General features: G+C 43.6%; 1 protein-coding gene across 1 annotated transcript in view; it reads left to right on the top strand.

Annotated features, from left to right (window-relative positions):
* Positions 1-1,157: 1,157 nt before the first annotated feature.
* The window catches only part of LOC110690738 (acid phosphatase 1-like), a 20,980-nt gene continuing 8,240 nt past the window's right edge, over positions 1,158-13,897 (top strand). Inside the window, exon 1 of the mRNA XM_021867626.1 lies at positions 1,158-1,349. The gene's annotated coding sequence lies outside the window, so the exon portion shown is untranslated. The remainder of the gene's footprint in view (positions 1,350-13,897) is intronic.

Below are 13,897 nucleotides of genomic sequence, written 5' to 3' on the forward strand. Positions count from 1 at the left end.
ACTCTCGCGCCCGATCGGGCGGATGTTTGCCCGATCGGGCCCGCCTTTTTTCCTTAGGTCGGTTTGTTTATTTGTTTCCTAATTTCGGGATACATATAAATATGAGCATTGCCTTTCCTGTATTCATAATTTTTTAATATTATTGAACCCTAAACACATAAACAAAAAAAAAAACCTACCCTTTGAGATCTGAACAGTTCTTGAGCAATTCCACTCTTCGGGTTCGGGTGCACAAATTACGGGGAGAGTTGCGTTAAACTTGGGGGGCGTGCGTCATCAGAGAACCTGTACCGGTGGTGGCGTATTTCGCTTCTAAGGCAGTGGATTATTGTTCCACGGCGCGACTGTGAGTTGAGATCTTCAATCAAGTATTTTTTCCCTTTTACCTTCTCTATTTTGTTATTGAAATCGACAGGTATTTTACCAACACCAACTTGTGACAAGCAATTTTGTTGGGCTATTAGCTCCTAATTCTTTTTCATCTTGCGTTCTTCAATTCAATTTTCAATATGCCCTGTTTTTTGAAGTTGATATAATATAGTGATAATGAAATAAAAGTCTAACACCGTAATTCTATAACATAATCATGATACCATGTACCTTGTATATGACAAAAAAAATTTGGCGCTATGTCACGACTAACCCCACCATATACATTTCTTCAAAATGAATGTGCCCAATAAAAGAGAGTGTTATTGAAATGAATGGAGTAAGTTTATAGATAGAAAGGTGAGTGGTTAGCGTTAGTTACAATTACATATTACACATCAGAATCACAACAGGTATATTATATATATGACTTAGCTTGTATGTTGCACTTGCAGATTATAGGTCATGCATGAAAAAAAAGAAAAAACCAATTATCTACATAAAAATAGAAAGTGGAAAATTAAATCGAGAATGATGAATTAGAGGTGGAAGGTGGTTAAAAATTAAAATATAATAAAAATTGGGATTGGGTGATGAGAATATCTGTATTGGGTTTCCAATTCCAAGAAACATTAGTAATTATAATAATAATAATAATTAGTAATGATACACGTACTATTTCACTCCTTTTGCTTTCTGACTCCTCCAGCACTTATTATTATAATTATTGTTCAATTCAGGGGCAATGCCCTAACTAATTAGTAGTATTGTGCTTAATTTCTACCTTTTCCTTTTTTGGCTTTACTTGTCTCAATTCCTCTATTTATTCCTTCATCAAATGCAGGACTCACTGCATGCCCTACTTTTGCTCTACTTCTACCACTCTTTCATCAATTAGCCTAGCTAAGCTACTCGCTTCTCCTTACCCAACAAGATCACTGTCGATAGATCGATCAAGTACATTCAACTCTATCATCTGGGTACATACGTACTAGCTTTTTACCTTTGTTGCTAACTTAACTTGATTCTTATATGCATTTTTACACTAGATTTGATCAAACATTTTCATTTCCCTTTATTTAGATGTCTACTTATTAGTTGTAATTACCTGCCTCATCTATCAATTCATATACTTCCATATATGGTCATTAATTATTATAATAGGTGTTTGGGTCCAATTTAGTCAAAATTGGGCCTGAGCACTAAATGATCCAATTAAAAGCCCAAGGTCAAGGTTCAACTCTCCAATTGCTCAAAAGTCAAAAGTCAGCCCACAAAGTAAGCCAATTGGGCTAAAGCCCAACCTCTCCAAGTATGACAAGGTATAAAAGCCATCATATTAACACATTCAAGAGGAGATCACATACATTATCACATACACTGATTATTCCAATTCATATGCTCATTCTTGCATTGAGAAATACTCCACAAAAGCCTCAAGCTACAAAACTCTCTTGCATAGTGTCTTCCTTTTTACACATTGTACTGACTTTAGCATCGGAGGGGCCTTCCTCGGAAACACCCCCGAGGCTAGTTTACGTGTGTTCACTGTGCAGGAAACCTTCGGCCCAACACAGCTTGGATCGAATCCAGTCTTCTCCATTTCAGTGGACCTTCGGCAAGGTCCCATTGTTTTCAACCGAAACAATTTGGCGCCGTCTGTGGGGAAGACTTTCAAAAATCTTTAAGCCAAATTCCTAACCAAGATCATCTTGCAATTATCTTAGCAGCCATGGCTAAGAACCGCAAGAGCAAAAGCCTCCGTCAAGGAGCGGGCGAAAAGCCTAAAACCCCTACACCATCGCCCTCGCCGGACCGGAACTCTCCCAAGGGTGCCGGCTCGGGGGGAGGATCACACAAGGAGGATTCCCTATCTCCTATAATGCATGACTCTCAATATAGGCCGGACCACTCTCGGTCTAGCAGGGGTCAGTCTGATCATAGGACATATTCAGTGTCCCGAAGCCAACCATCGGCTGCACGGCCTCATGCCCACACTCGGCCGGGGACCCCTTTGACGGGGCCCAGTTCGGAAGAGGTGGCAAGAGCGCTGGCAGTACTCATGGAGGCAATGAGGGCACAGAATATGCCACCGCCTCGTGATCGAACTCCTCCGCATACCCGGCATCAGCGGAGGAAGTTAGACCATGACGGTGGGAAGCTTCCTTCCTTCCGGGAACTGGAAGAGTGGGAGGAGGATTCTTGGAAAAATGAAAAACAGAGGAAGAAGAACTCTCAATTATTTAAAGGATCCTCATCCTCAAGACCAGCAGCGCATAAGAGCGGCAGCTCAGCTTCTCGGCCAGAATCTACTCGCCGGGAACCCGAGACTGCTCGCAGAAGCGTCCTTGACCGACTCGGCGGCCAGGAACCGAGCGTGCGTAGTCGCCTCTCGTTCCCTGCAGCCGAGGCCCAGACTTCCCAGCCAGGGACGAAAACCACTCCTACCTCTCTAAGAGGGCGGAGCGCGGTCCCTTCGGCCAGGAACAAGGGCAAGGCCATTATGCTTCCCGCTAGTTCACCATTCGAGCAATGGATACTGGAAGAGCGCGTACCCACGGTTAAAAATACCGTCGCATATCACATATGACGGGACCACGGATCCGAAGGACCACGTGGCCTCGTATGAGACTCATATGCATCTTTGCCCCAGATCCGAGGCGACTTGGTGCAAATATTTCCCAACCACTCTCAAGGGGGTCGCGCAAGCGTGGATCTCCAAGGGAGTAAGGCAAGGCTCCATAACAGGTTGGGATGATCTGTCCTCCAAGTTCAGGAGCAAGTTTTCCACGGCAAACCGCCGAGAAAAGACTACCGCAGAGCTCATGGGTCTGCAACAGGGGGAAACCGAAAGCCTCCGAGACTACCTGACCCGTTTCAGTAACGAGTCATCAAGCGTCTCTCAGCTGGACCAGGGGCTAGCTGTTTTTGCAATGCAGAATGGCCTTCAGCCAGGAAAATTCCTAGACTTCATGGTCATGCATACCCCGCAGACCTTGGAGGAAGCTCTTAGTGCTTCGGATAAGTTCATCCGAGCCGAAGAATGGAATAAAGCAAAAACCCAACCTCAATCCGGGGGAGGGAAACAGAGGCAAACACCCTTGTCTGAAGGCCAAGGCCATAAGGCAAAGGGAAAATCAAAGGCCTCGGAGCCATCTTCGGCCAGCGACCTAAAGAAGGACAGGTTTGCCTCATACACAGGCAGATACGAGTCCTACACTCCGCTCTCTCTTCCACGCGCCAAAATTTACAGTGTGACGAAGGAGGAGCAGAGTTACCGAAAGCCGAGACCACTCCCAGAGTGGTATCAGCGAAAAAATAAAAATCAGTGGTGTGAGTTCCACGATTCTTCGGGCCACAACACTGAGGAGTGTATCCAGCTGAAGGACCAGATAGAAGACATGGTCCGGAAGGGATACTTGAAAAAATACATCGCGGATCACCGCGAGAAAAAAGAATCCGAAAGGTTAGCAAAGGACCCTCGGCAGGACCTTGATTTCCCTCGGAAAAACAGTAAAAAACCGGAGGGGAAATTCCCTCCGATCAATGTTATCTCGGGAGGAATATACTCTCGGAGGGAGCACAAGCGTCACCTTAGAGCTTTGACTCACCAGGTGAACAACGCTGACATTCAATCTCCCCAGTCGCCGGTGCCGAACATGACGTTCACAGCCGCCGACTGCCGGGGGATTACGTTTCCTCACGAGGATCCGTTGGTGATCATCGCCACGGTGGCCAACCACGACGTCAGTAAGGTCCTTGTTGACGGTGGCAGCGGAGCAAACATTCTGTTCCGAAAGGCCTACAACCAAATTAAGCTGAAGCCCAAGCACCTTACGCCGGTACCCTATCCGGTATCCGGGTTCAATGGGGCTTCAACTTATCCAGATGGGAAGGTGACACTTCCTGTCACCATCGGTTGCGATGAGGCAGCCCGGAACGTCATGATTGAGTTTTTGGTCATCGACGCTCCTTCAGTGTACAACGTGATTTTGGGGAGACCCATAATTCACGAGATCCAAGGGGTCGTCTCAACTTATCATCAGCTGATGATTTACGTCTCAGACGCCGGCTTCCCCGAAAGGATACAGGGCAACCAGAAGGACGCCCGAAGGTGCAACTACCTCAAGCCATCCAGTAGTCGCCCAGATAACGACAAGGATGAGGAGGAGAAAGAAAAAGAAAGAGAGCCAAGCACAAAAAAGCCGAAAGGCCTAAGTGCTTCGGCCCAAGGATCAGTGCCCAGAGAAAAAGGTCCCGAAAGGGAAAAGGTTGACTCTTCATCTGAGCCGAAAGACTCAGAGAGCCAGCCGAAGAACACAAAGACTGGGACACCTGCTGACATTGGCAGCAGACCAGATTCTGAAGAGTCCAGTCCATCGGCAATGGACATGGACCAACAGACTGAAACAGCAGAGTTGGCCGAAGGAGATGCTGAGAAATGTGTAACAATCGGGATGGACCTTGATCCTAACACCCGTTGTGAACTTATTCAGCTCCTGCGGGATAACAGAGATGTGTTTGCTTTCTCGGCAGCTGATATGCCCGGGATAAGTTCAGACCTCATCTCCCATAACCGAAGGGTCCATGCAAGGCCTCTCAAAATTGGGGATCTTGTCCTTCGGAATGCTGCTGCAGTTCAGAAAGGCCGAATCCATGGGAAGCTCTCAGCTACATGGGAGGGACCTTATGAAATTTATGATGAGCTTCAGCCAGGGACATACCGACTTCGGCAGTTGGATGGAACTGAGTTGAAGAATCACTAGAATGCTGATGTACTGAAAAAATACCATGTGTAAACCCTTCGGGGCAGAACAATCTTTGTAAGTACATTTTGAACTAATGACAGGCCTTGGAGCCGCCATTTATATAAAATTTACAACTTTTTATCCTTTCAAAATTTTCTTTGTTCTATCTACTCTTTGAGGGTTTTTTATTCAGCCTCGTCTGAAGCCTTCGCCTTCGGGTAACTGGGTTTCAGATTGCTGACAAAACCTGTCTTTTTAAAGAACACCGGTCTTTCAGCTGAAGTCAAACTTCAGTAAGACTTGTTCTCCAAAGACATGAGTCCATGGACAATTCTGGGATATTGCCTTAACTGAGCCTTGTATCCCAGAGAGCCATTATCCGAAACATTGCCTTAAGTTGGCCCTGTGTTTCGGGTATCCATTTTTCAAAGATAGACAGAAAATCAAGGATAACAGCAACAGTTGAAAATTTTTAAATCAGCCTCGTCTGAAACCTTCGCCTTCGGGTAACTGGGTTTCAGATGGCTTACAAAACTCAGTCTTTTTAAAGAACACTGGTCTTTCAGCTGAAGTCAAACTTCAGTAAGACTTGTTCTCCAAAGACATGAGTCCATGGACAATTCTGGGATATTGCCTTAACTGAGCCTTGTATCCCAGAGAGCCATTATCCGAAACATTGCCTTAAGTTGGCCCTGTGTTTCGGGTATCCATTTTTCAAAGATAGACAGAAAATCAAGGATAACAGCAACAGTTGAAAATTTTTAAATCAGCCTCGTCTGAAACCTTCGCCTTCGGGTAACTGGGTTTCAGATGGCTTACAAAACTCAGTCTTTTTAAAGAACACTGGTCTTTCAGCTGAAGTCAAACTTCAGTAAGACTTGTTCTCCAAAGACATGAGTCCATGGACAATTCTGGGATATTGCCTTAACTGAGCCTTGTATCCCAGAGAGCCATTATCCGAAACATTGCCTTAAGTTGGCCCTGTGTTTCGGGTATCCATTTTTCAAAGATAGACAGAAAATCAAGGATAACAGCCTTTTTAAATCAGCCTCGTCTGAAACCTTCGCCTTCGGGTAACTGGGTTTCAGATGGCTTACAAAACTCAGTCTTTTTAAAGAACACTGGTCTTTCAGCTGAAATCAAACATCAGTAAGACCTGTTCTCCAAAGACATGAGTCCATGGACAATTCTGGGATATTGCCTTAACTGAGCCTTGTATCCCAGAGAGCCATTATCCGAAACATTGCCTTAAGTTGGCCCTGTGTTTCGGATATGCGTCTTCTTTAAGAACGCTGGTCTTTCAGCTGAAGTCAAATTTCAGTAAGACTTGTTCTAAAGAGGTTAGTCCCAGAAAGCTAATATCCCAAGCATTGCCTCCAGTTGGCCCTGTGTTTCGGATATCCAACTTTCAGACAGTCAATCTTCAGTAAGACTTGTATCCCAGAAGCATTGCCTTCAGTTGGCCCTGTGTTTCGGATATCCATTTTGAAGAAGTTCAGAAATTGCTTATTCAACTAAAGTCATACTTCAATTTCTGTGGGGGCAAGAAGCACGCAGTGCAGCTATGTTCGGCAGAGTTGAAGAAAAGAAACAGTAAAGCATTCAAAAATAAAGCAACTGAAGAAAAAAAAAAAATTGAGCTACAAGTTCAATAATTCAGTATCGGCAGCCGCCCACAAGCGGAAAATAACAGCTGCCGAAATACGTACATAAGCAAAAAAATAAAACTGCTGTACGACAAGGCAAGCTGAAGCAAAAAACAAGGCAAAAAACTCAGAAAGCGGCAAGTCTAAAGTTAAGCACATGATGAACCGCAAGATTCTGAAGACGACTGCCCGAGTTCCTATGCTTCAGCCGGGGGATCAGACTGATCAGCGTTGAGTCCCATGGTGGCCTCAGCCCCAGCAGCAGAAGAGGCGGGCTTTGCACTTTGCCGAGCCTCCCTTTCCCTCTGCTTAGCTTCCAACTCCAGTCTTTCAGCTTCCTCTTCGGCTTCCTCAGCCTTAAGAATTTCAGCTTCAGCTGGAGTTGCAAACTTCATGTGAGGGTCTTCGGGATTCTGGACCCACTCAGCACATTTAGACCAGTCCAGCTTCGGCTCAGCATGAAGGCAGACTCTTCGGCATACTCGGAATCCGTTTCTGAAACCCATCTCATATTCCTCTTGGGTATAGACACGGACTTTGAGTAAAGCCTCAGCATCAGCCAGCTTCTTCTGGGTCTCCTCCAAGTCTTCCTTGGATTTCTTCAGCTCATCAGCGACTTGGGAGGAGGAGCCTTTCAGCTCATTCAGCTCTTGCTGAATTTGGGAAGCCTTTGTCTGAGCCTGGGCCACTTCAACTTTCTGGATCAGCAGTTGATCCTCAGCCTTTTGGAACTTAGCTCTTTGAGCTCCAGCAGCAGCAGCAGCCTCTGAGAGTTGGACGTCTTTGGCCAGGAGCAACTCTTCAGCAGCCATTCGGCTGGCTTCAAGAGCCTCTAGACGCTGCTGTACTTCAGCTTGTGCAGCAGTTCCTTCTTGAATTCGGCTCTCAATAGCAGCCTTGAATTTGGAGACGTCCACTCCCATATGCTCCTGGAGGAATTTTTCCCCTTCCATCAGTGGGGGAAAAACCTCCATCTCCATAGCATCGCAGAAGGTTTTCAGAGCTTCGGCAGCTTTTTTACCGTACTCCTCAACCTCCTGCTGCTTCTCTTCAGCTGCTGCTTGCTTCAGCTTAGCAAGCTTAACTTCCTCTTCAGCCACCTTCCTTTCGTGCACAGCAGCGTCTACCCTATCTTGTAGGGTATCAATCAGCTCTACAGTGAGAGTCTGATTGTGCACGAACTGAAAACAGGAAGACAAAAAAAAAAAAAATAAGTAATAAGAAAAAAATAGAGCTGAATTTCGGAGGAAATGAAGGAAAATTACCTGCATCATCAGCAGTTGGTTAGACCTGGCTGGGTCAGGAACTGATCTACTGGATTCGCCCATCCCAGCAGTGGCCTTCAGCGACCAGATCCTTGCCCTGTCTACTTCGGACATGCCAGCAAAATTGCCGAAGTAGGCTGCAGCTCCTTCTCGGTTTTGACCCCATATGAGGTCCCAGATGTGATCTGGGATTGGAATTCGGGGGGCCGAGAAACCCATTTCTCCAGAATGCAGAGTCTGGAAAGAAGGGAAGGACGACGATGGAGCTTGATTAGCCTTGGTTGTCTCAGCATCGTCCTTCTCAGAGGAGTCAAGTACTATGACCTCCTCTTCTTCAGGGGTGAGGACGAAAGCCTCAACCTCTCTTGCGATATCTGCCGTGAAGCCTTCAGCACTTGACATCACGGCATCTTTATTTTCGTGCTCAGCAGCACTCTCCTTGATTTCTTCTTGGACCCCTCCCTTAGGTTCGGGAGTTCTCTGATCCACCTCCATCTCAGGAGGTGGCGGAGGGGTCTTTTGAGGAGATTGGGGTGTTGGCTGGGGAACCCTCGGCGATCCATTGCCTTCCTCAGGTTCCCTTATTGCGACGCCGATGGTCATCGGCCTCTGCTGAAAATCATGAGGGCCGATGATGGCCATCCTTCGGCGCCTTTTCAGAAGGGGCTGCTCGTCCATATCTGAGTCTGAAGACTCTTGTATTTGATCTTCGGGACGAACAGGAGCTTTGCCTTCTCTGTGTCTGTTACTCTCTTCAGACTGTAACAGACAGGGGGGAAGAAGAGTGTGAGTAAAAAAAAAAAAAAAAAAAAAAAAAAAAAAAAAAAAAGTTGTCTGAAAACTCACCGAGGTTTTCAGCAAAGCCTCGTCTTCTTCAGCTGCTCTAGCTGCAGCTTCGGCTTCAGCAGCTCTGGAGGACCCTTCTCCTCCTTCACAAGCCTCAAGTACCCGTGCAACCTCTTCGGCTGTGCGGGCAGCTTCAGCTTCTTCGTTCAGCAGCTGAAACCAAGGGTCTCTCTTCTTCCACCAAGGCTTCTGCCTCTGATACAGAGCAACAGCCTCAATTTGGAAGTGGGAAGAGTCCAGATGAACTTCCCTATGCCTCGGCTCAGTGATAGACGGGGCCCGTTCAGTTACAACTCGCTCTCGGTTAACACCAAGACGAGCGTAGTTAATACCAACGTTGGTCTCGTCCCGCTCTGAAAAAAGGAAAGGGAAAAAGTTTAGCTCAGATATGTTGGCACAGCATAAAAAAGCAAAGCGAGAGAAGAAAAAGAGGTAGTTAAAAGCCTCGGCCCCAGCCGAAGAAGCTTACCATCCTTAAACTTTCGGCTGAGGCCAACAGCTGCTAGCATATTCTCTTGGAAAACGTAATGCGTATCGGGGAGCCAAGTCTCCGGGATATGCTGCATTCGACCACTTCCCCCCGGGTTCGGCAGCTTGCCGAAGATATGTTGCTGATCCAGGTTCGGATCCGCCCCGTTATCTGCGGGGGGACCTAGACTTCCCATTTCGGGATCAGGCTCAGCTAAGTACCGGGGAGCGCTGAAGACGCAAGGGTGGCCCGGATCTATGGGTGCCCTAACCCAAATCCATTGACCTCTCCAGTCCTTGTCTGAAGAGTCATTTGGCCACATGGTCAAGTATTGGGGCCGGGACTCAATCCGATACCACCCAGAACCATGGCTTCCGTGCCCACTCTGAATATTTGGCACTAGCCGATGGAGCTTTCTGAAGCAGTGCAGGTTCGGCACGTATTTGAAGAACTTGCAGACCCATAAGTATGTCATCACCCTTCGGATGCTGGTGGGGGTTAGCTGACATAGGGAAATGTTGTAATGGATCAGCAAGTCTCGGACGAAAACGTCCAAAGGGAACCTCAGCCCATACTGAAGCTGTCTCGTGTACACCCCCACATACCCCGGGGGTGGACGATGGATTCTATCGGATGCTGAGGGCATTCGGCACCAATATCCATCAGCTTCAAAAATGCCGTAGTGCAACTCAATTTGCTCAGCAAATCGATATTGATCGGCGTTCTCTACCCACCATGAGTAGGGGCGGTTCTTTATCATGGCCGAAGCGACTTCGGCATTCTCCCACTCTGAAAACCCAGGGAGGATATCCCAAAGGACAGCGGGAATTTCATCGTCCAGTCCAGAAGCACTCGGCTCATCCGTTCTTTGAGGAGGAGCCGAGGAAAGGGGAGTCGCCCTAATCCCTTCAGCAGGGTCAGACTCCGGCCTTCGACCATTCCAGGTCCCAATCCTATTCCTAGGATCGGGAATCGGCCTTGCTCTTCTTGGAGCACGGGCTCTACCTCTAACTCCTCTTGCCATGGATTATTTCGAAGAGAAAAGTCGAAAGAAAAGGGGAAGGAGTTCGAATTCGAAGAAAAATAAACTGAAATCAAAGGAATTTACCTTAATCTGAAGCGAAAGTTGCCGATTTACGAGTTCGTAGTGGCAAGTCTCAGTTTCTAAGCTCAATGCTCGGGGAGTTTGCGAAGTTTTGATACGGATTCTTGGTTTCTCTCTCGAAGAATTCTGGGTTTGTGTTGGTGAATAAGTGAGGAGAATGACGCGCCTCTGTTTATATCTCCAGGTACGGGATACGAAGAGTCTGTGCTTTAATTTCTCTTAAGTACCCACTAAGTAACCATTAAACACATGTCTTGTGATTAAACTGCCCATTATCCGTCCAACTTCCGCAAATCATTAACCGTTGTTATCTCATTAATTACGGTTTAAATTCAAATTTTTGGATCAATTAAATCATTTACTTCCCTCCTTTTCTGAGTTAAATCAAACCCGACCCGTCATTCTTCCAAATCGGGTCTGGGGGGCAAGTTGTTTGGGTCCAATTTAGTCAAAATTGGGCCTGAGCACTAAATGATCCAATTAAAAGCCCAAGGTCAAGGTTCAACTCTCCAATTGCTCAAAAGTCAAAAGTCAGCCCACAAAGTAAGCCAATTGGGCTAAAGCCCAACCTCTCCAAGTATGATGAGGTATAAAAGCCCTCATATTAACACATTCAAGGGGACATCACATACATTATCACCTACATGATCTCATACACTGATTATTCCAATTCATATGCTCATTCTTGCATTGAGAAATACTCCACAAAAGCCTCAAGCTACAAACTCTCTTGCATAGTGTCTTCCTTTTTACACATTGTACTGACTTTAGCATCGGAGGGGCCTTCCTCGGAAACACCCCCGAGGCTAGTTTACGTGTGTTCACTGTGCAGGAAACCTTCGGCCCAACACAGCTTGGATCGAATCCAGTCTTCTCCATTTCAGTGGACCTTCGGCAAGGTCCCATTGTTTTCAACCGAAACACATGGTATTCCCTTATCACTATTCGTTTGAGACGATTCCTGCAACATACGGGAGTTTCATGATCTGTACGGGTAAAAAATTCTCGTTCCTGCTCCAGCGTCTTTTTCCTATACTTACACAAAATGCCGCCATGATATCCAGCGAGTCCCTAAGAAATAAACAGCAATAATCAATTATCATTGCTTCCATTTTATACTCTACATAATGATGATACATACAAGAAAAGAAAAATCAAACAAACCATGTATACTCACTCTCAAACTCGCTCGTGGTCGGTCAAATTCTACTTGGTTTTCAAATTAGGAAACCGGCACGTATAGTGCCCTAGGAGGTTATTGAACACACAAAAGTAGAAACGTTAGTAAATGTATGTAAAAATAATATGAAATCACAAATAAAAAGAAAGAAAATATTACCTTTGACTTTGAGTAGCTATCTTGTTGAGTTAGTAAGAGTAGCGTGATAGTGTCAAAACGATCGAATTAAAATTAGGCCAAGTCTTTCTACAATATTTTTTTTTTATTTTACGGAAAATAAAAAATTTTGATTGATTTTTTTTTAAGTATAATAATAATGCTGAAATAATTTATATTTCTTTTATGTTTTTTTTTTACTATTCTCTTCGATATTTTTCCCCCTTTTTCGTGAAGAGTAGGGTGGTATATATATGGAAGCAAATGGGAGCTAAAATACAAAATACAAAGAATATACTGTTATACGAAATAAATACGTACGAATACAAGAGTTAGGTAGAAATTATAACCAAAATTTGTCTTAATGAAGTAGAGGACAAATAGAATAGCCTACTACTTTATGTAAAACTTAATTACTATTGACTGAACAAAAGACAATATTATTAATGACTAAAAATAATTAAAAGTACTAATATAATTTGAATACAATGGTTAATTGGTACTACTTTCCTTTGAAGAGTGTACTTACTCTTCGTATATTAAACTTCCATAGCAAAATACGACTATTACACCACCTACTTATCAGAAAATAACAAGAAAAAAAAGTTGTTTGCCATTGATTGTGGATAGTCATATCACCTTACTGTTTGGGAAGAAACACAGCTCAGTGATACAACGTATTGTCATATCACACCATTTTCTGATTCTCGTTGCTAAATTACAACCATGGCTTACCATTTTCTTTTTCTGTAGAGATTTGACATATCAAATGAGTGGTAATGGCAGGGGTATCTTTGCTTGGAGCCACTCTTTTACTGTCAAATATTGCCGTCATTGCAATAACCCGGAAGAGAAATAGCATGCATACTTACACTTGTTATTTCTGAGTGTGTGAAACAGAGAAAAGATAACTCATGAAGGTAAGTGGTAATGGTGTTTTGGTGGGAAGTTGAATAGGAAGGAAGAAGATAAAATATAAGGTAGTAGCATTACGTTATTAACAAAGTGAAATCTAACAAAATGCATTTTATGAGTGAAAAATAAAAAATTAAAGTACACAATAAAAAAAATAAAAATGAAAAGTTGGGGAGGGGGAAAACCGTGACTTTGTTAGCATTGGTAATAGCTTAGTGTAATGCATGCATGCTTTGAATTCTTTTACATAATCAAAATATGCTAATTTGTCCTTTATGATTTGTATTTTTCCTTTTTTTTAAAAAAAGAAAATAATAAAATTATAAAGGAACAAAAGCCATGAATATGTTAATGGGTTAGGCATATCGTCAAACAAAATCCAACAACAATGTAACAATTATTTACATAACATATGATGAACCCACTTATAATATAAAAATAGTAGAATAATTATAATAACAATAGGATAAAAAATAATCAGTAGTACTAAAAATTTATTAGAGGTTAAAAAGTGATACTTTAGAAATGGTCACGGTTTTAAAAATGTACAGATTAAAGGGTCAAAATTTGATACTATTGACTAGGATATGTCAAACGGAATAATTGTTACATATGTCAGTAGTAACAATATTGTTTTTATTTTATGTTACTTTTAAAAGATACACTTACTACTATTATTAGACTAAACGATTATACAATTGGGATATGACAAAAATACGGATAAAATTTATCTTATAAAAGGGAGATTTCCCTTATCCGAAATCACCCTTTACTCAAAAAACACACCCCTTGCCTTTTCCTCTTCGGTTTCCATGGCTCCCGGCAACCAAAATCGTCAAGCTCCATCTCCGTTCGACGAGCATTTTCGAGTGCTAAATTTATATTTAGCTTTGATCATGGAGTTAGTGGTGCTACTAATGGCGTTAATGATTTTCATAATCATGAATAAATGATGACTTGAAGTTCCCCGCACGGAGTGTACAAGGTTCGAGTTATGCTTCGAATTAACCTCGCATTTTGTTCGTAAATTAGGAGTACAAATTGTAAGAGTTTTGTATACTCCAAAATTATAAATAAACACTACTTGAATTTGTCTCTTATGTCTAATTATTGCGGTTGTCGTTAGCAAAATCAGATCTTATTATTATAATTTATTAGTTAATTGAAAGTAAAAAAGTATGGAAAATAGGGGATCAAA

This window comes from Chenopodium quinoa, unplaced genomic scaffold (assembly GCF_001683475.1).
Source record: "Chenopodium quinoa cultivar QQ74 unplaced genomic scaffold, ASM168347v1, whole genome shotgun sequence".
Taxonomy (NCBI): Eukaryota; Viridiplantae; Streptophyta; class Magnoliopsida; order Caryophyllales; family Amaranthaceae; genus Chenopodium; species Chenopodium quinoa.